Below are 26760 nucleotides of genomic sequence, written 5' to 3' on the forward strand. Positions count from 1 at the left end.
TATATAATATATCTAAGAAACAGAATACTTACTCAATACATATTTTATACATAACACTGCCCAAGTTTATTTATTTTATTTCATATATACAACGTGTGTGTAATAACAAAATAAATAATTGGAGTATTGTTAATAAGAAATATCACTTATTTCCCTTGATTTAGAACCCAACATTATGCTGATAAAGTAGGTGTTCATTTAAGAGCCCATGTGGTTACTATTGTTGAATATTTAAGAAAATTTTAATGTTAATTTAAGCATAGTTATTTTTTAAAAGGCAAAAAATAATTTGAATGAGAAAGAACCTATATAATTAAATTTTGAAAAGCAACACTAATTATCTGTAAAAGGTATTAAGTGTTTTACTTTTATTAAAAGTAATACTATGTGGGGTGAACCACGGTGGCTCAGGTAGAGTTCTTGCCGGCCATGCTGAAGACCCGGGTTCGATTCCTGGTGCCTGCCCATGCAAAAAGGAAAAAAGAAAAGTAATACTATGTGATACCTAAGAAATAATGGAATAGTGGCAGCTAAATGTCATAATTGGTGAAATTTAAAAATTCTTCTCTAAATGCTCAAATGTTCTTTCTGCTTCCCTTCGGCTTTCAAAATTGAGCCAAAAATCTTTTTAAAAATAGTATTCATTATTGTATAAGAAAAATACAGTCACTTCTAATCTAAAACATTTTAGTGCTATGAGACTCACATGGATGGGATCTTAAAGCATTATGCTAGCAGTTGAAGCATCCACTCAACCCAGATTGTAGCATAAGATGCTCTAGGGTGTTGGCTCCACTCAGAATCAGTGAACACTAATGTAAACTATGCGCTATAGTTAATAGTAGGATTACGATAATATGGTTTCATCAATTGTAACAAAATTTCCACATGAATGCATAATACTAATAATAAGGATAGCTGTGTATGTGAAGGTGGATATTTAAGAACTTTTTATTTTCTAAATGAGTTTTCTGTAAGCCTACAATATCTCTAATAACAAATAATTTTTAAAAGTTAATGTGCTGATAAATTGAAAATGAAATTAAAAGTTAGTAAATTAGAGGCGAAAATGTGCTTTCAAGGAATGCCTGAGATATTAGCCTATACTGAATCATAGATTGAGAATGCTCCAATTGTGGCATCGATGAAAAATGAATCCTTGATATATTTTCTTGTGTTTGGTTTCTGAGCAACTCTTCCTACTTTTCTTCCTGTAACAGATGCTACTTTCCATGCAACAGTGAGAAGTCCCTGTTGGGGCACCCTACCAGTACTAGGCCAATAAAAATCTGTCCTGCTAAAATGGACAATATGGAGAAGTAATTAGAAGGGCTCCATAGCCAGATTCTCCAGTTTTATATCTTGCTTCTGACACTTAATAGTTGTGTAACATTGAGCTAGTAGGGTAACTTATTTGTGCCTCGGTTTCTTTATCTGGGAAGTTTAAATGAGCTAGTAAACAATAGGTTTAGAATAGTATCCCTTTTTATATGAGTTCATTATATATCAACTACAAAATTCCTAATTGGTTTGTCTAATGTCAGCTAGATATTTTAAAAGATAAAAAAGATAAACAATGCAAGCTTCAAAGAAAATTTAGTAAACATAATCATACCTATATTTATTATATATATAACATAAATATAAAAAGCAGAGAGAGGAAAGCAGACTAACTAGGGAACTTGGTACCCATGGAACAATACAGTGGTTAGTACTAGGGTTTACTTCTTGCCTAATTTACCCTAGACTGGATACTTGAGAAGTACCCCAAAATGCAAGAAATGTCACCTGGGAGAAGAACAAAAAACAAAAAAGCAAAACAAAACAAAACAAAAAAAAATCAGAAAATTAGGAATAGGAATAGAGAAGAACTGTCTCAAGTTGATAAAGTATATCTACCAAAAATATATGTAACCAAATCATGCCTAATGATGAGCAATTAGATATTTTCCCCTAAGATCAGAAGAAAATAAGAATGTTCCCTCTCACCACTACTGTTCATCTTCTTATAAGAAGTTCCAGCTAATGCAACAAGATGAAAGAAGGAAACAAAAGGTACATAGATGGGAAAAAGAAATAAAACTGTCATTGTTCACAGATGATAAAATTGTCCATGTAGAAAATCCTATGTAAAAGAACAAAAACTTTTAGGAATAATAAGTTGCAGAATACAAAGTTAAAAGTAAAAAGTAAATAGAATCTAAAATGAAAAAAAATAAATTTGGAATCTGAAATAAAAAATGCAACACCAATTACATTAGCACCAAAAAAATGATATATTTTGAATATATATAGCAAAATATGTACAGCATCTATGAGAAATACTACAAAACTCTGATCAAAGAAATCAAATAAGATCTAAATAAATGGGAAGATATTCCATGTTTATTGATGGGAAGATTCAATTTAATTAAACAATAAGTTTTCAAAATTTTATCTATGGATTCAACTCAATCCAAATCAGAATCTTAGCAAGTTATTTTATGAATATCATCACTCTTTATTAAGTATATATGGAAAGGCAAATGACTGTGAATAGCCAACCCAACACGGAAGAAGAAAAAAATCAAAGCACTGACACTACCCCATGTAGAGATTTACTATAAAGCTAAAGCAATCAAGACTGTGTGGTATTGGTGAAATAACAGATCAAAGGAAGAGAACAGAGGACCTAGAAATAGACTCACTCAAATATAGTTAACTGATCTTTTAAAAAGGAGCAAAGGTAATTCATACAGAAAAGGTAATCTTTTCAACAAATGGTGCTGGAACAACTGGACATTCACAATCCAAAAAAAAAATCAAAATGCAGACCATTCACCTTACATAAAATTTAACTCAAAACAGAAGTTAGGCCTAAATGGAAAATGCAAATGCAAAACTATAAAATTTAGAACACAACATAAGAGAAAATCTACATGATTTTGGTTTGGCATTGACTTTTTAGATACAAATAGCTCCACCCGTGAAAGAAAAACTGATAGTTTGGATTTCATCAGAATTAAAATTTGCTGCTCTGCAAAAAGCATTGTTAAAAGAATGAAGAAACAAGTAACAGAATGGGAGGAAATATTTGCAAAACATATATCTGATAAAGAATTTGTATCAAAAATATATGATGAATTCTTAAAGCTAAACAATATGGAAATAAACCACACAATTTTTAAAATGGGTAAAATAATCACTTGATATTTCATAATGACCAGGTAACATTTTTATAAAAAATATTAAATTTCAGAATATATTTTTATGTTTTGTGTTTTGTCTCTTTTCCCCTCAGACTCACTGTCACTATATGATACTTATATGATCTCAATTGTATCTGCTTCGCTAGTTAACTGGTTGCCCTTAGGAAAATAACTAACACTTAGAGCCTAGTTTTCTCATTTTGCAGATGTGTGAGAAAACATGGACAGCATGCTGTAGCGTAACACATCCAAATTGGAATTCCATTTCCAAAACTTCCTTTCTCTTTGGCCAGGCTCAAATTCTCTAAGCATCAATTTTCTCACTTTAAAAAATAAAATCACAAAGAAAAAAGGATGCACTAGTATTTTACAGAGTTACTATTAGTGTCAAAGATGGTAAGATATGTGAAAATTCTTCACTAGCTATAAAGTATTTGTTGGATCTACAATCCTTCTAGTTTAAAAATTCCATGATCCTATCCTGAGTCCACTCTCTTCTTATTTCTCATTATTGCTCAATCTAGTTAAAACACGTATCATAATGCATTTAATTCTGTAGAGTTATGTCAAATAAAATATAAATAGGGCCAAGGTCTGTTCTGCAACTGAATGTTGCAATGTGTTTTGAATTTTATTGAAAGAGAATAATAACAGCAGAGATGAAAAGTACACAAAGTATGCACAAATATTCCCAAATTTGGCAAAAGACACAAACCTGCAGATTTAAGAAAGTGAGTAAGCCCCATACAAGATGATCTCAAAGAAATACACATCAAGACATAATCATCAAACTTCTGAAAACTAATGCAAAAATCTTGAAAGCTGTGAGGAAAAAAATGACACCTGTAGTGGAAAAAATAATAGGAATGACAGTGCATTTCTCATCAGAAATCCTAGAGACTAGAAGGAGACGGCAAAATATTTTGAAGTGCTGAAATTAAGATATAACTATCAATCAAGAACTCTACATATAGCAAAAACACCTTTCAGGAATGAAGGGGAAATCAAGACATTCACAGATGAGGGAAACTGAAAAAAAAAATTGTCAATTGCAGAACTAACTTGAAGTAATGATCAAAAGAAATTATCTAAACAGAAAGGATATGAAACAAAGACAGAATCTTGGAACATAAGGAAAGAAGAAAGAATAGAGAAAGTAAAAATATGAGTAAAAACAACAGATTTTTCTTCTCTTCTTGACTATACTAAATTCTGTTTGACAGTTGAAATAAAAACTAATAGACTAGTCTGATGCATTTCTGAATGTAAACAAAGGAAATATTTAAGACTATTATATTACAAAATAGGAAGACAAAGGGCATAAAGGAAGGTAAGATTTCCATACTTCACTCAAAGTGGTAAGTTGACCATATCAGTAGTTGGTGATAAATTATGTATATACAATATGTTAGCAAATGCAAGCAGGTAGATAATAGCTATAAAAAGCAATACAAAAAGATATATTTGAAACTATATAAAGATAGCTCAAAATGGATATTATAATCTTAACCTACAGAAAGAAAAAGAAAACAAAGAAACCAAGAACAAACAGGAAACAAAAATTAAATGCAAGACTTAATCTAACATATCAGCAATTACCTTAAATGTAAAGGGTCTGAATACACCCACTAAGAGAAAATGATTACCAGAGTGAACTGACACAACTAAACCATATGCCAGCTACAAAATATAATTTCAAATGTAACAGTATAGTTAGGTTGAAAGTAAAAGGATGAATCATGTAAATATGAATCAAAAGACAGCAGGAATTCCCCTATTAATATCATCTAAAATAGACTTAAGAGCAAATAAAATTGTCAGAGAAAAGGAGGGACATTATATAAAAATAAAATGGCCGATGCACAAGAGCATTATCGCAATCCTAACTGTGTATGCACCGAATGGAGCTGCAAAATATGTGAAACAAAAAAAACAGAGCACTGAAAGGAGAAATAGACAACTCTACAATTAAAGCTAGAGTGTTTAATACATCTCTCTCAACAATTTATAGAACAATCAAACAGAAAATCACCAAGGACATAGAAAAACTCAACATCAGCCAATAGAAACTAATCAACACATCAAATTTCCATGCAACAATAGAATGCACTTTCTTCTCACGAACCTACATAAAATATATTGCGATAGACCAATCCTGGGATATAAAATAAAGCTCATTCAATTTTAAAGAAGTGAAATCTGACAAAATGTGTTCTCTAACCATAATGAAATTAAAATAGAAACAACCAAAAGATGGCAGAAAAATCTCCAAAACTCACACACACACACACACACTTCTAACTAATCCATGAGTCAAAGATGAAAATATCATATGAGAAGAATGGTCTAATATAGTATTTTTAAAACCTTTTAATATTCTAAGGCATTCATGAACTGGTAAAACCTCATTATTTCTCTAATACCCTTTGGGATTGTCAGAAAGATGTGGTACAGTTTCTAACTGATGCATTAGGCATCTGTCCTGACAAAATTACAGACAACTGAATGTGCACTCTCTCTGTATTTTATGAACATCATATGTGAAGTATGATTTAGCAGTCATGTGCTCTGACATGTGTCACTTACTGTTGGCAAAATAAACTGTGCTAGACTTGAGAAAGTCAACAAATAGAAAATATTTTAAAATTCTTTTGGCAACTTATACAGAAACTCTGGTAAAGAAAAGAAAGGAAAGAAGGAAGTGAGGGAGGGAAGAAAAGGAAATGAAAGGAAAGGGAAAAAGGAAGGAAGAAAGGGGAGGGAAGGAGGGAGAGAGAGGAAAGACAAAGAAAGAAAGAAAAAGAAAGAAAGAAAGAAAGAAAGAAAGAAAGAAAGAAAGAAAGAAAGAAAGAAAGAAAGAAGAAAGACAGAAGGAGAGAGAGAGAAAGAAAAGAAAAAAAAGAGTAGCTTCACTTTTATAAATTTATAGAAGTGAAGCTGCTCTTTCCCTTTCTTTTTTTCCAAGTTTCTGTCCAAATTTCATCATGCCAAATCCTCAGAAAATGAGTTAATCCCCAGCATCCATTCCCTGATTTTCAAACTAACAGTATCTGAATTTCCTTTAATACATCTCCCTTCCTACATTTTTTGTAACGTGTTTAAGTAGAGTTGGCTCTACCCAGACTTCCTATAGTGTCTTTAAGTTCACTAGCATATACCACCCACTTGTAATCAGTTCAGGAATAAGAATGTGATCAACTTTAAAACCAATGAGAAAGAATGAATCCAATGGCTTGTGCAGGAGCATCTGGAAGAGACCTTTATTCTCTTGAACACTGAGTTATAGGAAATGTGAGGTGCATAGCTACTGCTGCACATGGGGAACACCTGGAGCTGCCAATGGTCCACTGTATAAACATAAAAAAAGAACTAAAGGATATAATGAAAATGAAAGATGAACACAAAAAGAATATTAATACAGTGATGGAAATTTAAAAATTTGAAATTAAAAATTTTAATTTAAATTACTAAAAAAATCTACTTTGAGTTGAATGAAAATAAAAATGTAACATCAGAATTTATGGGGCACAGCTAAAGCAGTTATGTGACAGAAATATATAGGACTAAATGCAAACTTTGGAGAAGAAGAAAATCTCAAATCATCTAAGCTCCTACCTTAAGGATCTAGTGGAAAAAAAGAACAAAGTAAACAAAAGGCAAGCAGAAAGGAAAAAATAATAAAAATAATAGCAGAAATCGATCAAGTTGAAAAAAACAACAAAAGTTTGTGAGATGGAAAACAAAAAAACGGTAGAAAACCAATGAAATAAAAATCTTGTTCTTTGGGAAAAAATAGTAAAATTGACGAATCTCTTATAAGACTGACAAAGTAAAAAGTAGAGTCAACACCTATTACCAATGTCAGGAATTAAAAGGGGCTATAACTACAGACCCTACGGGATAATAAGGAATATTACAAACAAATCTACACACATAAATTTGATAACAGGTACAATGGACCAACTTTGCAAGAAAGGCAAACTACCACAGTACATCCATATAAAGTAGATAATTTGAATAGACTTATGATACTTCTGAAAATTGAATTTGTAATTAAAAACTTAAAAAAATATATGTCTAGGTAATATGGTTTTACTGGAGAATTTTCTCAACAGTTAATGGAAGAATTAACACAAATTCTAAACACACACACACAAAACAGAAGATTAGGGAACACTTCCAGGTTCATTTTATGAAGCCAGCCTTACCCTAATTTAAACTCAGATAAATACAGTACAGAAAATGAAAACTACAGAATATCCCTAATGAATATAGATAACCAGATTCTTTGAAAATATAAGCAAACTGAATTTAGCAATATATTTTTAAAATATGACATTATTCAGTTGGGTTTATTCTAAGGATGCAAGGATGGCTTGATATTCAAAAATCAATAAGTGTGATTTACCATATTAACAGGATAAGGATAAAAATCACATCATGATATTAATCATTTTTCAAAAGGATTTGACAAAAATTAACATCCATTCATGTTAACAATTTGAAAAGAAATAGGAATAAAAGGAAACGTCCTCAAATTGAATAAGAACTTCTATAAAAACATCACTAACAAAGCTAATGATGAAGGATTGAGTATTTCCCCCCTAATATTTGGAGTCAGCCAAAGATATCCTCTCTCACCACTCTTTTCCATATAATGCTACAAGTTCTAGCCAGTAAAGTAAGGCTAGAAACAGAAATAAAAGATAAATCAAAAAAGTAAAAAATAAAACTGTCCCTATTTTTCCCAGATGACACACAAAAATGCCAATCCCAAAAGTTTGCATTCATAGAACATTCTTGAAATTAAAAAAAAAAATGAACAAAAAGAGAATAGATTGGTGTTTTTCAGGGATTATGATGGGGAAGGGGAGGATCAGGATGGGTGGGAAGTGGGTAGGGCAATAAAAGAATGTTAAGAGATCCTTATAGAATGGAAATATTCCACATCTTGATTCTATCAAAGTCAATATTCCAGTTGTAGCACACTACTAAGGTTTTGCAAGATATAACCATTGGATAAAACTTGGTAACGGGTAAATGGGATCTCTGAATTATTTCTTAAATATTCATGTAACTCTAAAATTATCTCAAAAAGTTTAATTAAAATATATTTGTAAATCACATCATAGCACACCCTCACATAAAATAATCCAAAGCATTCCACTGAATTTAGAATACAGTTCAAAGATCAAATCCCCACATAAGCTAGCCTACCTAGCTCTCTAACCTCATCTTACTCTATTATTGCACTCTCTGTGGTCCGTCCCATGTGGACTTTGTTCAATTGCACTGAAAGGACAAACTAGTACTTGATGTTAAGGCATTTGAACTTGGATCTGTGGAAATGTGGAATAATATACCCAGTATTTTTTTAGATGGTTAACCCTTTGTTAACATTTTGTTCCTGATTAAGTGCCTTCTTATCTTAGAGGATATCCTTGACCACCAATCACAGGTGGCAATCCACCAAAATCCATTCATTTACACCTTGATTTCATTGTAATTATAATTTCATGTGATAATCTTCATGTGATTGAGTATGTTGACTCTCTGTTTCTTTTTGTATTCTAAGAAAGAGCTAAGAAGAAATCTTAGTGCATAATAGGCATTTAAGAGAAGCCATTAACTGAATTAAGGAAGGAAGATTAAATTGCTATCAGAAAGGAGATAACTGGTAACAACTTCTAAAGAAAATGTGAACATTTTAGTTTTTACTATTGGGACAATGTACTGTGGAAATGAAACTTCTTTCAATAAGTCAAAATGAGATGATAGAAGAACATGGCACTCATGGTTAAACAGTAAATGAATCAGTGTGTTCATTAGAGATTATATGCCCACTAAAGCTGAAATACCAGTAAACATATACTTTTGACATAGCCCCATTCAAAAAGGGTGAGAAAAGCAGTTTTGCAACGTTTACTCTATTAAGACTTTAGCTGAATATTTTTCATTACTCTTAGAACTATGCCCAGAATATTCAATATATTTACTGAATAAATAAATGAACAAGTGAATGCATTCCATGGAATGTATATGTGTTGCTCAGCTTGGCAATGGATTACATAAAACAAGAGGGAAGTTAACATCTTGAAAGTCTTGCCTTAAAGCATGAGATAAAATTCAAGATCTCTGCATGGCTGATTATAGCTACAAGTCTAAGAATGCAGAAAACAAAAAACACCAGAACTTTTGAAATTGCAAAGGTGATTGAAGTCACAGTCTTTCTAGGTCTTTTAAGTGGAAATCTAGGTGCCATATGGAAACAGTGGAATTGAGTGGAGGTAGATGGAACCCTATCATCTTCTCATCTTTCTGAAGTGGTCTCCTCTGAGTCTGCCCTGTTTGTTTAAGCTAAATAGCAACACCATTTTCACATACCTAGTGCTAAGTGGTACTCAATACCACAGCATTCCCAGAAGAATTTGTTTCTTAAGGATCTGGGAAATATTTCACTGAAAATAATATAATATTAGATCTAGAAGAGATCAAGGTGGGTGAAATTACCTTGTATCATTTGCATATAGAAATTAACCATGATTCAAAGAGATTAGTGACTAAGTCGAAAAGAAACTAAAATTCAAGTCCATGATAGAATAACAATGTAAGACTAGTAAATATTTGTTAAAATCTAATTGAGACGTTTAAAATCTTTTGAGAATATGATGATCACTCTTGCTATGTCTTTGTTCTAGTATACTAGCTGCAGGAAGGCAATATACCAGAAATGGAGCAGCTTTTAAAAGGGGAGAATTTATTAAGTTGCAAATTTACAGTTCTAAGGCCATGAAAATGTCCCAATTAAAGCAAGTCTATAGAAATGTCCAAGCTAAAGCATCCAGGGAAAGATACCTTGATTCAAGAAGGCTGATGACATTTAGGGTTTCTCTCTCAACTGGAAAGGCACATGGCAAACAAGGCAACATCTGCTAGCTTTCTCTGCAAGCTTCTTGTTTCATGAAGCTCCCCAGGGGTGTTTTCCAAAGGTCTCTGGCTTTGTGGGTTCTCATGGTTTTCCTGGCTGTAAAAGGGACTCTCTCCAAAATGCTTCCTCTTTTAAAAGATTCCAGTAAACTAAATAAGACCCACCTGGAAAGGGTGAGTCACATCTCCCTCCAATGAAAAGACAATACCCACAATTGGGTGAGTCACATCTCCATGGACATACCTAATCAATTTTCTAACCCATAGTACTGAACAGGGATTAAAAGAAACTGCTACCTCCACCAGATGGATCAGGATTAAAACATAGCTTTTCTCAGGCACATAATCCTTTCAAACCAGCACATTCTACCCTCTGGACCGTAAAATATGGCATGCTTTTCGCATATACAAAATACATTCATTCCATCACAATATCAGAAATTCTTAAGCCATTTCAGTAATAATACAAATACAATATAAGGTTAAAACCAGGACGAAGTCTCATCAAAGTCAGTTACAGGCATGGTCTGTCCTAAGTTTTCTGTCCTAGGCAAAATTCTCCTCTAGACCTGTGAAACTCAGAACAATTTATCTGCTGCCAATATACAAAGGAGAGATAGTTACAAGATACATATTCCCATTTCTATAGGGAGAAATTGGAAGGAGCAAAGGGGAACCAGAATCCAGCATTTTCAAAAACCTGCAGGGCAAACTCCATTAGATTTCAAAGTTTGAGTGTCATTTATCTTTGGGGCTTCAGAAAGTAGCAATTCCATTCTTTCCAATGGCCTACACAGTGGCCCACCTCTCTCCGAATGCAACCTTGGGACATCGGGGAGACCATCTTTTTCTCAGCTCCACACTCAACAAGCATAGGGGCTGCACCCAGGCTCTCTGCTTCTCTGGGGCACATGCACCCCCTTCCATGTGGTGGCAGTCAGGCTCTCCCTAATCCCAAGGAATGTGCTCCACCCTCTCCAAGGTCGGAAGTGGTACAACTATTCCACTGCAAGGAGGTGGAAGACTTATCCTCTATCTCTGGGCCAACTCACCCTCTCCATTTGCTTGGGTGAGTTTATTCTCCTGGCCCAAGGTTTCTTGACTTTAGACTTTCACTTCCATAATTCTGCCTGTGAAGTTATTTTTCCTCCAGTGGGTCCCTTTTCTATCCCTCTCAGCTCAGACTGGCAATGGTTCTGCTTATACAGATCCCATAATACTCTTGTTGACTTTCTATGTAATAAGCTCGGATCATGTCTATCAAACAGGAGATTTCAAAACTCCTTCCTGGATAACTTCATCTCCAGTCCTGGCTTTCTCTGGAATAGCTGACTGGTTCCACATTTGGCCAAATCCTCACATGGGGCACCATTCTCTGGGGACTCCCTTCCTGGAAGCCCAGAATTTTCTAGTTCCTTTGTACCCAAGAGTTCAGTTCTCAGCTTATCTTTTACCTGTCATATTTCACTACAAGCTGCAAGGAGAAACCAGACTGCACTTTCCATATTTAACATGGAAATCTCTTTTGCTAAATATTTAAGTTCGTGGCTTTTGAATTCTGCCTTCCTGCCAAAACCACTAGTCAATTTTGCCAGAAAATCTGCCATTTTAAAACAAGCATCATCTTCCTTCAAGCATGCAATAACACATGCCTCATTTCTTTCTAGTGCCTTGTCAGAGGTATCTTTAGAGTGCATGTTTCTACCAACAATCTTTTTGAATCATTCTAGGCCTTCTCTATAAAGCTCCTCACAAGTCTCCAAGAATCTTCCCCTTATCCATTTAAAAGTCCTTTCCCACATGTTTGGTATTTGCAAACTGCAGCAGCACCCCACTTCTCTGGTACCAAAATCTGTTCTAGTTTGCTAGCTGCCAGAACGCACAAACTAGAAATGGAATGGCTTTTAAAAGGGGAATTTAATACGTTACTAGTTTACAGTTCTAAGGCTGAGAAAATGTCCCAATTAAAGCAAGTCTATAAAAATGTCCAAATTAAGGAGCCAAGAGGTGACCTTCACTCCAGAAAGGCCGATGATGTTCAGGGTTTCTCGCTCAACTGGAAAGGCATGTGGTGAACAACGGCGATGTCTGCTAAGTTTCTCTCCAGAAACTGCTGCCTCCACCAGAAGGATCAGGATTAAAACATGGTTTTTCTAGGTGCATAATCCTTTCAAACCAGCACAGTCTTCTACCAGGCACCAGAAGTCAATCCTTTTTCTTGCTAAGAGAAGTGCCAGAATCTTAAAGTCAAACTAATCACTCAACTAACCAGACAACAGAATCTTAAGGCCAAACTAATCAGTCCACTAACCAAGCAAACATTTTACTAATTTCTCGTTCTAATATGGCAATGTTGATATTAGCATTTAAAATCAAAGTGATCCCAGAGTGAATGGACAGAGCCAGCTGCTGTATAAACAGTGACTGCATTTCATGGCCAGGAGCAAAGAATGTATTGTTATTATAATAAAAATCGTGAAAAGGCAGTAATTTGAGATAAACAAATGTGATGTGCAGAGATCTCTGACTTTACTGATTTGTATAACCAAAGCACAAATCTCAAATTCTGTAAATGAATAAATTATAGGACAGAGTTGAAGGAAGAAGGGTACATGAATAAACATTTAGCCAATTTCAAGACCTGAATTAGGTTAAAAGACCCAGAGCCCTTAAATAATAGAGAGAATAGAAATATGGCAAGAACAGTAGATTGACATGTGCTAGAGAATAAAAATATATATGATTTATCAAGACATCCCAATGATATCAAATAAAATTATTGTATCATGAGAAAGTTCAACACTTGGGGAATCTTTCAAAATTTGAGCAGAGAATAGTATATTTGGGATTTCTTATCTGATTCAGTTGTCTGTTTACCAAAAAAAATCTGCTAGATTTGAGTGGGACCCAGAGCAAAAGATGGTTCTCTAACTCATCCTACCTGCATTATAAAGTGTGCTGGTTTGAAAGGATTTATGTACCCTAGAAAAGCCATGCTTTAATCCTAATTCCATTTTGTAAAGACAGTGGTTTCTTCCAATCTCTATTCAGTACTGTATGTTGAAACTTTAATTAGATTATCTCCATGGAGATGTGACTCAATCAAGTATGGGCTTTAAACTTGATTAGGTGGAGACATGTCTCCACCTATTCTAGTGTGTCTTAATTGATTTTACTGGAATCGTTTAAAAGAAGAAGCATTTTGGAGAAAGCTTCAGAACTACATAGCCACGAAAAGCCGAGTCCGCTAACCAGTGACTTTTGTAGATGAAGAAGGAGAACTTCCTGGAGGAGCTTCATGAAACAGTAAAAGTCAGAAGAGGAAGCTAGCGGACTTCACCACGTGCCCTTCCAGCTGAGAGAGAAACCCTGAACTTCACTGGCTTTCTTGAACCAAGGTATCTTTTCCTGGATGCCTTAGATTGGACATTTCTGTAGACTTGCTTTAATTTGGACATTTACACAGCCTAAAAACTGTAAACTTGCAATTTGTTAAATTCCTTTTTAAAATCTGTTCTATTTCTGATGTATTGCATTCCAGCTGCTAGCAAACTAGAACATGAATTGTCTTATTATCTCAGAGACACTGGTGTTTTGAATTTTTATAGAATTTGCAGCAAGTTTCTTGAAGAAAATCACAGTGGCATGGAGGCTTCAGGACTTGAGCATGGTGCAACGCAATTAAGTGTATTATTGTTGAGCAGTTAAGTGCATTATTGCTGTTAGTATTTATGAATAGATCTTGTTTACCACTAGATTCTGGCAAAAACCTAATGCCAAGCCATAAAATACCAGGTGACCATAGCAACTATTCATCCAATAGATGCTATTTCCTACAACTACCTACAAATTTAGGAAAGATATATTCCCTTTTCTACTGCCATCTGTGGCCATACCCTTGCAGCTATTTCTCCAGGATGCTGATAGTGGATCATTTCTCACTGATGGTCTATAATTCAGGGTATCTTTGAACTTGGAGAGAAAATATATCTTTGTTTTCCTAATATCTGACTGAAATTTAACATTTTATTCAATTTCGAATGTAAACAACAAATCAATGACTACCAAAGAGGTCCATAGCAACATCATTAGTAAGAATACCTGCATTAGAGAAACTAAATGCCTCTACCTTAAGCCCTAATTTCCCTGGAGTAAGGTTCAGAAATTCATTTTTGCTTTTTATAACTAGTTTGAGTGACTGGTGCAAATCCTGACTGTAAGGCAAAGCCTCCTCAGAGCGAAATGGACAAAAACATGGATTTATAATTCTGTAAACTGAGGGTATTTTCTTTTTCCATTATTGATCAGGAACCCTTATTATAGGATCCAGGAGAGCCACATAGATATCTATTTCCAGTCAATCCTGGCATAAAACAAAGAGGTCTGCGTGAGTCAATTGGAGTGTGGCATATTGGAACACATTTAAAAATAAGAAAACTAAAATAAAACAAGTTGTTGTATTATGCAACCCATACCACTAATAAAGGACTATTACCCTGGTTAGGACTTTTTATGTTCCAAAGGCAATCTATGCCAGGTATGGGGCACTTCCTTAACCAATTTACTAAGTAATCTATAAGGCTGACAGATGTGATATGACCCTAGAAAAAGTTCTCCAGCTACTTCAGTTTGCAGTGCAAACAACTCTGCCTCTTGACCCTCATAATCTTGGGTGTTTGATGGTGCTAAAATAATTTTGTGGCAGATTGATTTATTGGATGATGCCTGTGGCAAGCACTGAAAAGCTAATCAAAATGCAGACTCCTAGGATTTGGGGGAAAGCTAAGCATCTTTCAGAAAATATCTATGCTTTTCTGTAAAATCTCCTAAATACTGGGTCTTTTGAAATCTGAATATCTGGCCAAAACATGCAATGTGAATATGCCACCTAAGTGATTTGTCGTGTATTGGATGTTTTCTGATTGATTAAGTAGTATAGTTTTGCATACCTACCAGGAATTCATCATCATGGGCAAACGGTATACTCAGTATTTGGCTCAATCAAGTGCCGAAAGCAGAAACGAGTAGAATAAGATGATACCATCCACTTTATCACATCTATGCCTCTGCATTGCAATATATTTTTCAAGCTACACTTAATATGAAATGACTAAAGAGTGAAAGAATGCGCTCAATTTACAGAGAACTCTGGATCATGCCAGCAATAGCTATAAGTGGATTTAGCACTGACTCTGCTCAACTATGGCCATGAAAAGCAGTGGGGAAGAAAAACACTCCCAGTAGGGTATAAGTTTTGTAAGACATCTGGTTGTCACTTTGGCAAAAAAAGAGAGAGTTTTTAGACGAACCTACTAGAGTAAGTCTAAGGTATAAAAAAAATATGTTCCAGAGTGAGCCCAAATTAAGAAAAAATAATGTGTTCCATCTATTGAGACAGCCCTCTCTTCTCTGCATGAAAAGCTTCTCACAAATCAGGTAAATAAGTCAGAGTTTATTGCACTCCCTCTATGGGTTGCTCAATGAAGTCATGAAAACATAGTTATGGTGGCAAGGAAAGAAGTTACGTGTTCGCTCATCAAACTAGACATTTCCTTCCCAGCTCTAAATGGCCTATGTTTGCTGCTACTGCTGAAAGCAGAAGAAAGAAGTATGCACATTCTTTTGGCAACATAATTCACCACTGAATCCCCAGACCAAGGCATCTTACTCTGGGGGATGTACCAGTTACTTACTAGAAGACCAATTGTAATGAATTTTTTCCATCAAAGTGAATGAGTAGTGGGCAGTGATATTTTTGTCTCTGAAACAGGAAACATTTCTAGATGACAATTTTCCTTCCCAGCTTATTTTGCTTATGTCAGCAACACCATCTGCAGACTTACTGAATGCTTTATTTTCTGCCATACTATCTCACAATATATTCTTTCTGATCAAAGATACCATTCATAGAAAAATAGTAGGGTAATGAGGTGACACTCATGAGATTCACTGGTCTTATTAGATATGATACTTTCCATAAATTCAGGACAAGCATACACCATCGAACAGTGCAATAACACATCAACAATGTAGGTCAGATGCCAATGAAGGGAAAACTCCTTGCAAAATGCTGCCCTAGGGGAATGAACTAACCCACATATTTTGTTTTGTTTCTCCCACTTACAACATAAAGCAAGAATTGAAGTTGTACAGATATCCCTTAATATTATACCTAAAGACTTCAAAATCTTAGCTACATCTTTTGGGAGAATTTTGTTTCCACTTGAGGATGACAGTTTCTTTGTATTTCAAGGATTTTTTTTTTTTTTTTATCATTGACCATATCAAAAGAAGGCAATATGGTAAAATAGGATGAAACTGAACTTTGGATTCAGAGAGGACTGGTTTGGCCATCTAAAATCTGTGTGTTTTTTAAGAAAGTTTTTTAACTCTTCTGATCCTAGGTCCCCTTAACTTCCAAAAAGTGAAATTAAAACCAAACTCCCATGCATATAAAATTTGTAAACCATACTTGTAACAATGTAAGCATTTAGAAATAGATACTTAGTATATAACAGTTCCTAATTTTACATAGGAACTTAAAATATTCTTATTAAATACGAGGCTGGAAAAAGTTATGTTCCCTCAAGTACTTTCAGCTTAAAGTCATAAAGGTGCTCTCTAGTTTTAGAGCATGCTCATAATTGAGAGTAAACACAAAGAAAGAAAAAAGAAGAAAAAGCAAATTTAAATGGTATGTGTGCTGGTTTGAAACCATTGTGTGCTCCAGAAAAGCCATGCTCTTCTATCCAGTCTTGTGGGTACAGATTTATTGTGGGTAGTATCTTTGATTATGTTGTTTCCGTGGAGATGTGGTCCACCCAATTATGGGTGGGGCTTTTTGATTAGATTATTTTCACACCTGTTTCCTGGAATGCAATATACAAGAAATGGATTGACTTTTATAAAGGGGATTTTTTAAGTTACAAGTTTATAATTCTAAGGCCATGAAAATGTCCAAATTAAGGCATTGACAAAAAGATGTCTTCACCCAAGAAAGACCAATCATGTCCAGGGATTCTCTGTCACATGGAAAGGCACATGGTGACATCTGTTCAAGGCAGGTCTTGATTAGTTTACTGGAGTCCTTAAGAGAGCCAACACAGAGAGCAGGGAGACGAAACCAGACACACATATTTGGAGATGCTCAAAGACAGACAGAAGCTTAGAGGGAGAAGGTCATTGGAACCAGGAGCTGAAAGCAACAAGGTCCAGTGGCAAAAGGCCAGCAGATGTCACCATGTGACAGAGAATCCCTGGACATGATTGATCTTTCTTGAGTGAAGACATCTTTTTGTCATTGCCTTAATTTGCACATTTTCATGGCCTTAGAATTATACTTGTAACTTAATAAATCCCCTTTATAAAAGTCAACCCATTTCTGGTATATTGCATTCCAGGAGCATTAGCAAATTGAAACAGTACAAAAAATTTACTGAGCATTAAACAAAAAAATAATTACTAAGCATTGACTCTGGGCCATGGTCATTGAATATGTTCTAGTTTAATCCTTCCTCTACCCACTGAGAGGGGTACATTAAGATTCTGCTTTACATTTCTGCTTTACATTAAAATTCCAAAACTGTAGATGAACTATTATTTTAATCAGTGTCTTCCAGATTTACTGAATCGTATTTTGATTTAAAACTCATATAAAATGGCTTCAGTCCTCATTGCATTTAAAATTAGGAACTGGTAACTTTCCCTACCTCCAATCACTACCATTTTCCAAGGATTATCTTCTCATGATACGGTTGGACAAAATGGACTTGTCTTCTCCTTTTTGGAGTCATTCGAGTACATAGATATTTTTTTCTTTTCCTCTTCGTTATCCCTCCCAGCATCAGTCGGCCCTTTCTTTTCTCTCCTGAATATACACTGCATAGAATTCCAAGACTATCAATTTTTTTTTCCATTCTCCAAAGACCCACTAAAATAAGGATGCTGTGAAAAACACATTTTACTTACGATTTGAGTAGTCTGATTTGAGTAATTTGAGTAATTTAATGGCAAATATATTGTGATGCAGAGTTATGATACTAACTCTGTTTGACAACCCCCAAATCTTAGTAGTTTTATACAATAAGCCACAGTTTTCTTCACAATGATATGAATTGGATGAGTCTTCTGGGCGACTCCCAGCCTAGGAAATTCTGAAAGCCAAGCTTTATGTATCTTGTTTCTCCATTGTCCTCTGAAGCACTCTACATCATCCCTCACGTCATCCGGGGAAACCTCTATATTCAGCTGCCCCCAAAGCAAAAGAAGATCATGGAGGATGATATAAAACATTTTATAGTCAAGATTAGAAGGGGCAATATATAACCTCTGTCTGCACTCCATACCTAACATATATCCAATGGCGTTTGAGGCTAGATATACCCCAAAAAAGGCCATGTTCTTTTAATCCATTCCTGTGAGTATAGACATATTATTTGTGGGATCTATTGACCAGTTTATTTCAATTGAGATGTGAGTGGCCTCATTCAGGGTGGGTTTTATCCTCTTTCTAGAGTCCTTTATAAGAGGATAAAATGCAAACAGAAGCTAAGAGTGAAATTATGAGAAGCTCACAGAGTAAAGCCCTGAAGAAGCTGAGAAAGGGCCTATAGTTCAAAAACCACTGAACCACAAGCTAAAAACAACAAGACCCAAGAACAAAGGACCAACAGATGCCAACCATATACTCTCCCAGATGCCAGCAGCCTGTCTTCAGAATCCAGATATTGTCTTGTTGATGCCTTGTGTTGGATAGCTTCACAGCCTAACAACTGTATATTGTACATTAATAAATCCCCATTGTTAAAAGCCACCCATTTCTGGTATTTTGTATTCCAGCAGATTTACCAAACTAAACACAATCTCATCATAAGTACAAGGGAAGCTAGGAAATGAACTTTTCAAGTGTACTTAAGAAGAGAAAATAAGATTGTGTTTCAGTTTGCCAAAGCTGCTAGAAAGCAATTTACCAGAAACAGGTTTGGCTTTTTAAATGGGGATTTATCAGTCTACAAATGTGCAGTACTAAGGCCATGAAAATGCCCAAATTGAGGCATCAAGAGGGAGATACCTTCTCTGAGGAAAGGCTGCTGGCATACTGGATTCCTCTGTCACAGGGGAAGTCACATGACTATGTCTGCTAGTGCTTCTCTTCTAGCTTCTAGTTTCAATGGCTCTCTCTCTGCTCTCCCAGGGGGTTTCCTCTCTTTTATCTTCTCATAAATGACTCCAGTTAAGGATTAATACTTACCGTGAATGGCCTGGGACACTCAATTGAAATAATCTAACCAAAAGTTTCCACCTACAGGATGTCTGCACCCATAAGAATGGATTAAAAGAATGTGGTCTTTTCTGGGGTACAGTAACAGCTCCAAACTACTATAATTGGTAAGAATTTACTAATTTGTACCAGGGAGAATAATAATGGAAAATATATGAAACAAGATAAATTGAATATTAGATAAAATTTTGATATGCAATATATCTTACCATGCAGTGTTGACTTTCACTGGCTAAATCCCGGATGGATACTAAGCCTCGTCATGTTTCTGGGACCTTTCTCTTTTTAGCTTCTTTCCATTTCCTTTTTATTACACCAGATGCCTTTTCCAAAGTACATGAAATCATATTTTATAAGGTATACTTCTTCCATCTATATTCTGTTTTCACAGCCATGTCTGGGTTAATTATGGAGACCCATTACCATTTTTCTGAAGCAAAGGAGATGTTCTCCCTAATGGGTAATTCTAATCCCTTTTAAGCCAACCAGTTCAAATTCTAGACACATTTTTAAACAAATTTTCTTCCATTTTAGAATCTTTCAAAAGGCTCTATTCCTTCTCTTAATATAGCAAAAGCTGTAATCAACATTAAGAGGTAGCTTGCTAAATTAGAATTATTGACAGAAGGATAAACTCATCACAGCTGTATCCGTTATTCAAGCATGCTATATGAATTATATGAAAATATGCAACATGCGCTCGATAAGTTTTTCTTCTTCTTTCTTACCTTCCCTCTCTCTTACTTGGAACCTTTCCTCTTCTATCTGACTGTCCCCTCATGTACTTCTTTACTTGACCTCTTCAACCAGCAGTTATTACCTTCTCTGGGATATCAGGCATCAATATAAAGGATCTGGAATGCTAAGATCATTACGAATATTGGCTAAAACATGAGATATTTAGTATTCTAAAATCTGCTTTATTTTAGAAGGTAGATGTTTTTAAATAACGTATTCTATGTGAATCCTCCATAAATACATACGCTTCTCAGACTTATTTTGCGGTTTTTGCTGTTATTAGAATGGTAACAGGCAGTAGAATTATATAACTCATGTGGCCTATTATGTTATGAAATTATTTCCTTAGAGTAAAGTTTTAGTTTCTTCTGGTTTCTATTTCAAACACCATGCAATGGCTGGCTTTAAAAAATCAGTCTTTATTGTTTCACCATTTCAGAGACTAGAAGGCTGGTTTCCTCCCAGGTTGTTGACCTTCTGATGGCTTGCTGGTAAACTTTGGGGTTCTGCGGTTTTCCTGAGACCTGGCAATGCCTGTAGTCTTCTCCTGTGGCCTTTCTCTGACTTCCATGTTCTTCACATTATAAGGCCTCACGCAATAAGAGAAAGACCTCTTCTTACTCAGTTGGCCACACCTGAAGGAACTTCTAAGATCCTACTCATAAATGAGTCCACACTCAGACTCATCTTAACATATTCAAAGACATTATTTACAATGGTTTCACACCCACAAAAACGTGAATTAAGATTAAGAGCATGTGTAATTGTGATACATAATTCACCGTACCACAGCTAATATAATATGTAGTGCTTGAGATAGGTGAGGAGCCTAATTTTTGCTTTTCATCACTGCATGCTAGTATATTTTATCACTGTATACTAGTTGAGACTTGACTCTATAATTTAGGGTGTTTCCTTCTATTAGTAGATTTTTGGAGTAACTTCTTTAAGTAAAGAACTCAGTTTTGTTTTATCCAATGTAATCCCCCAAACTTATATAATAGTGGCTGGAAATGAACACAAATACCTTCCTTCTTATATATTCCACTTTTTAAAATATATGTTTTTGAGAAAATAAATTATTGCTAAATTGCACTAGAATGAGCATTGGTATAGGCACAAGAATGGCTGACATATGTATGTATATTGTATATACATGTATACAAAACTCTGCTTATTGCAGGTGGTGATAGCAATTACCACAAATCCCCTCAATGGTACTTTATTAAAGGCAAGCTCAAGTTGTGCATATTATCTAAGGGATATTTCCCTATGATGTAACACTTTGTCCTTCCTAGCATCACATATCTCCTTGTCCTTTTCTTGAGAGAAACTTTCCAGTTCTAGTTCAAAAAATAAGTGGGCACATTTTAAAGCTTGCCTACACAACATCAAATTCCAAAATACATAATTCCACTGAAAAATAAAAAAGTGAAAACTTAGTGTCTTATAAATTTGTGCGGAATACAACAAAATAGAAAATAAACTAAATTAGTTTGGAGAAAGAATCCACGGTTTAAAACATGTTCCAAAGCATATTGCTGCGATTAGGGGGTCTCAGAGAAAAACATCAAATAAGGCAAGAAGGGCACAGTGACGGCCAAAAGGGTCATAAGTTTGGTTATTCTCACAGAGGCAGCCAGAAACTTCCCCTGTGTATTGCTTCTTCTTAACTTGTGTCAGGCAATAGCCATGGAAGCATATGTCTCCAGGCAGAAGCACAGTTTTTAGGAATTTGTGTTAGAGACAGGGCAAAGCCCTAGGTAGCTGGTTACATCCAGGAAGAAATGGACATCTATAACTAGAAGATTTGCCTCTAAAGTACTGTGCCCACTGCCTGACCTCCACCTTCACCTCTTTCTGACAATTTCCTGGACAGAAGACCAGAAGAAAGCTGTCGCGACCCCTGCCAAGCTTTCTGGGCAAAGGCTATTATAAGCAGACAAAAAAGAAAAAAAGCATAGCTGGCAACCACCTCCAAGAAAGAGAAAAAAGTCAACTAACACAACAGCTAGCATTCAAGGAATGAAAATTGCTAGAGGAAGCAGAAAAGATGATGATTTCCTTCAATCACTGTACTTGGGAGAATTAATGACATTGATAATATTCTAGTTATAGAAGAAAATCCCTAGATCAGAATTTGAAAAGTCAGTAAAAATAATCAATTCTATGGTAAATTTAAATGGTCATCCAATTGATTAAAATAGGAATAAAGCCAAAAATCATTTAGGACATGCAAGTGTATAATATGTATCAAAATTGAAAAGGAAATTTGTTAGCATGAGTAAAATTTAACTACTATTGTATCACAACATATCAAAACAAGTGTGATACACTCGTTTTTTTCCCAGGAAAGATAAAAAATGGTTTCCCAAATCCAACCTGCTTTAATTTGTTCCATAATATAGGTAGACAACAAGGCAAGGGAGAGTCAGTGTGGAGACTTAGAGCCCTCTCAGCAGGCCATTATCAGCAAGCATCAAGAGGAAGCACTCACGATAGAACTGGGACTACCCCTCTATAGAACATGATTTCTTCTGCAATCCTATCTACATCCTCACCAGCAGAAGACAAGTGGAAACCTTAGATGTCTTATCCTGGTAAGACGCTTTTGCAACTCAATGCTCCCTCATTGCCACCCTAATTCTACTAACACTGTACCCCTCTCTTCCCACCTCACCATCTCCTAAAACTTTTTCTGTGTATCCTCTGAAACTCAAAGTCAATTGTCAGCAAGTTTCTCTTTTCTCCCTACCTTTTCTATTCATTCTTAAATTAATGGAAATCTGGCTTCCCTTCTAATCTTCTCCTAAAGTCCTATCAGGAAGAGGCTTATTATGCTCCCAAAGCCCTTATACCTCTGGATTTGGAAATGGAGTGTCGTCCTTGTCTCTGATTGCAGCGTATAGAATATTTCCCTCACCTCTCTCTAAAACATACAACTTTGAACATTGTGTATTCAGTCTACAGCTCCCACCTCTGGTCCTTGAATGGTAGTCATCTACCAATTAGGTCAGTCCCTCTTATTCCCTGAAGATTTTAGCCCCAGACTTACTGTCACATTCTACAACACCATTCCAGTAATTCCTTGTGATTTCAGTAACCACATGCATGTTCTTTTCAAGATACTGGCACTTGGTTTCTGGACTTTCTCTCCTTCAATTATCTTGCCCTCCATTCCATCTTAGCCATTTCTTCCCATGCTACTAACTCTCTAGGTCTGTCATTACCATAACTTCATGCCATTTCTAATTGCAATTTCAAATATTCGGCTTTTCTGTTGTCTCTTCTTAACTTTCCATCTTACTTCCATCATCCCAACTTCAATAATCTTTCAACCCACCTTCAAGTCAATTTATCTTACTAAATTATTCATTGCTCTTTGCCCTTCACATTCCTCACTTCCCACCTTACCCAATATAATGGTAAATCACTTTTGCATATACCAGATACTCCATTACCTCTCTGTGTTCTTTGCCATACTATTTTGAGGAAATCAAAACCTTGCAAATCTTTCTCACTCCTCTGTATTAGAGTGGTTAAAGAAATGAACATGCATTTTATTGATTATAGTTTAAATGTAGTAGGTTCTTAATTCTCCCCAGCATTTTACTTTATTATTCACATTAATTTTCAAGCCAATCATCTTAGACAGCTGACTTTTTTCCCCTCTCTCTTCAAATGTCCAATATCTTCTCTCATCCTTATTCTCAATCGATGATAGTAGTGAACAGTATCTTGCTTTACAGAGAAGCCCTCTGATATCATTGGTAGTTTCTGTTGTTTGGCCCTGGCTTCAGAGTGCTTTCACTTAAAACAGCCAACACCTGCGGCTTTTTTCCAGAGAGCTGTCTCAGGCTAATGGTGCATGTTTTGTACCAGAAATATTGGGAATTTGTCACCCTGGAAATCCTTCAGTCAATGACTGATGAATGCGGTTATATAAAAGTCCAGCTTACTTGTCTTTGATCAGGACAACATTTAGGTAATTTAAACTCTAGAATTCCTCTACAAGGTCAAGCTGGAGATCTCCAGGACTGTGCCTGAAACTGCCCTCTTTGTAAAATTCACAGTGAAGCCATCTGGTCCTAGGATTTCCTTTCCAGGAAGATTTGGCTAGTATTTCAATCTCTTTCCTTATTATTGGTCTGCTGAGATCTTCGGTTTCTTTTAGAGTCAATGTCAATAGCTTGTACTTCTAGGAATTTATCCATTGAATCTGTGTGGCCTAACTTGTTGTACAGTTGTTTATAGTATCCTAGTATAATCTTTTCTTGTTTCTCTGGGGTTGTTAGCAATGACTCCCTTTTAATTTCTGATTTTGGTTATTTATGACTACTTAACTTTGTCAGTCTAGCTAAAATTTTGATCAATACTGTTGATCTTTCAAGGAGCCAACTTTTGGTTTGTAAATTTATTCTAATTGTTTAATATTATAATTTATTTATCTCCTCTCTAATCGTTATTTCCTTCCTTCAGCTCACTTTGGGTTTAGTTATTCTGCTGTTTCTAGGTTCTCCAGTAGTGACATTAGGTGTCTGATTTGAGATTTCTTCTTTCTAAATGAAAGCATTTAGAGCTATGAAATGCTCTTTCTCATCACTACCTTGTTGTGTCTCATAGGTTTTGATATGTTGTGCTTTCATTTTCAACTGTGTCAAGATATTTTCTAATTCCCTTTGTGATTTGTTGTTGATGCATTAATTGTTTGAGTCTGCTGTTTCATTTCCATAATTGTGAATTTTCCAGTTTCTCTTCTCATTGATTTCTAGCTTCATTCACTATTATTTGATAAGATGCATTGTATAATTTTAATCTTTTTAAATGTATTTGTTAAGCCTCAATTAAGTTTTGAGACTTAACATGGGGCTCATCATAGAGAATGAATATTCTCCTCTAAATTCGTTTTTTACAAAAAGCATTTTTTCATTCAGTCCTTTTCTGGCCTCTTTGTCTAAAATATCAATTTTCCCTCCACATTATTTTTCTCCTCAACAGATATCAATTTCTAACATTCCACATATTTTGTTTATTTATCTCACGTAGTGCTTATCTTCATCATAGAGTTTGAGGTCCATAAAGTCAATCATATTTGTTAGGTGTTTTTTACTGTTGTATCCCCAGTACCTGGCACATGATAGGGTTTTAATTTTTATCCTAATGGCTAATGATGTTGATCACCTTTTCATGGATTTATTCGCCACTTATACATCTTCCTTGGAGAAATGTCGATTCAAGTCCTTTGATCCTTTTTTAATTGGGTTGTTTGTCTGTTGTTGAGTTGTGTTTCTTTATATGCTCTACTTATTAAACCCTTATCTGATATATGGTTTTAAACTATTTTATCTCATTCTATACTTTGTCTTTTTACTTTGTAAATTATTTCAGTGCACAAAAGTTTTTAATTTTTATGAAATTAAATATACTATTGCTTCTTTTATTGCTTGTACTTTTGGTGTCATATCTGAGAATCCATTGCCAAATCCCAGGTCATGAAGATTTACTCCTATATTCTCTTATAAGAGTTTTATAATCTTATATTTAGGTCCTGGACCTTTTTTTTTTTTTTTTTTTCCCCATGGGAAGGCACCAGGAATTGAACCCAGGTCTCCATCATGGCAGGGAAGAATTCTGCCACTGAGCCACGGTTGTACTGTCCTGGATCCACTTTTAGTTGTCCTCTTAATGTGGTGTGAATTAAGGGTCTAATGTCATCCTTCTATATGTGGTTTGTCAGTTTTCCCAACACCATTTTTGAAAGGATTATCCTTCCCCCACTGCTTATACTTAGCAGATTTGTCAAAAATCAAATCAATTGACCATAGATGTATTAGTCTACTTCTTGACTTCCAAATCATGTTTCAGTTATCTATTTGTCTATCTTTGTACCAGTACCCTACTGTTTCATTAATGTTATTTTGTAAAACAATTTGAAATAGGAAAATGTTGGTCTTCAACCTTTTTTTTTTTAAAGATTTTTTTTTCATTATTTTGGACCCCTTGCAGTTCCATATAAATCTGAGGATCTTTGTTTTCCATTTCTCCAAATAAAAGACTGCTGGGACTTTAATAGGGATTTATTGAATTTTTGTATATTACTTTGGGTAATACTGACATATTAATAGTATTAACTCTAACAAGTCATAAGCGTTAGATGTCTTTCCATGTATTTAGGATTTCTTTAATTTATTTCAGCAATGTTTTGCAGTTTCTACTATACAGGTCTTTTATATTTTGTATGCTTATTTAAATTTCTTCTTAGATGTTTTCATATTTTAGATGCTATTGTAAATGGAATTGTTTTCTTAATTTCCTCTTCCGATTATTCATTGCTAGCATATAGAAACACAATTGGTTTTTTTCATGTGGACCTTGTGCCATAATGGTTTGCATAAATCATTCATTAGCTCTAATAATTTTCCTATGGATTATTTTGGGTTTTCTACATATAAAATCATGTTATCTACAAATAGAGATAGTTCTACTTCTTCCTCTCTAATATGAATTCGTTTTATTCCTTTTTCTTGCTTTGGCACGAACTTCTACTACAATATTGAATTGCAGTAGTGAAAGTGGGTATCCTTGTCTCATTCCTGATCTAAAGGAGGAAACTTTAAGTCTTAACCA

General features: G+C 34.9%; 1 long non-coding RNA gene across 2 annotated transcripts in view; it reads right to left on the reverse strand.

The window, feature by feature from the left end:
* LOC143679358 (uncharacterized) overlaps positions 1 to 26760 on the reverse strand; it is a 196254-nt gene that overhangs the window by 82586 nt on the left and 86908 nt on the right. Inside the window, exons 6-7 of one of the 2 annotated variants that reach the window (XR_013173684.1) lie at positions 20140 to 20257; positions 18118 to 18362 (exon numbers count right to left, since the gene is read on the reverse strand). This is a non-coding gene — a long non-coding RNA (uncharacterized LOC143679358). Of the gene's footprint in view, positions 1 to 18117; positions 18363 to 20139; positions 20258 to 26760 lie in introns of those variants that run through there. The other variant, XR_013173683.1, reaches the window with a different exon arrangement.

This window comes from Tamandua tetradactyla, chromosome 4 (assembly GCF_023851605.1).
Source record: "Tamandua tetradactyla isolate mTamTet1 chromosome 4, mTamTet1.pri, whole genome shotgun sequence".
NCBI lineage: Eukaryota > Metazoa > Chordata > Mammalia > Pilosa > Myrmecophagidae > Tamandua > Tamandua tetradactyla.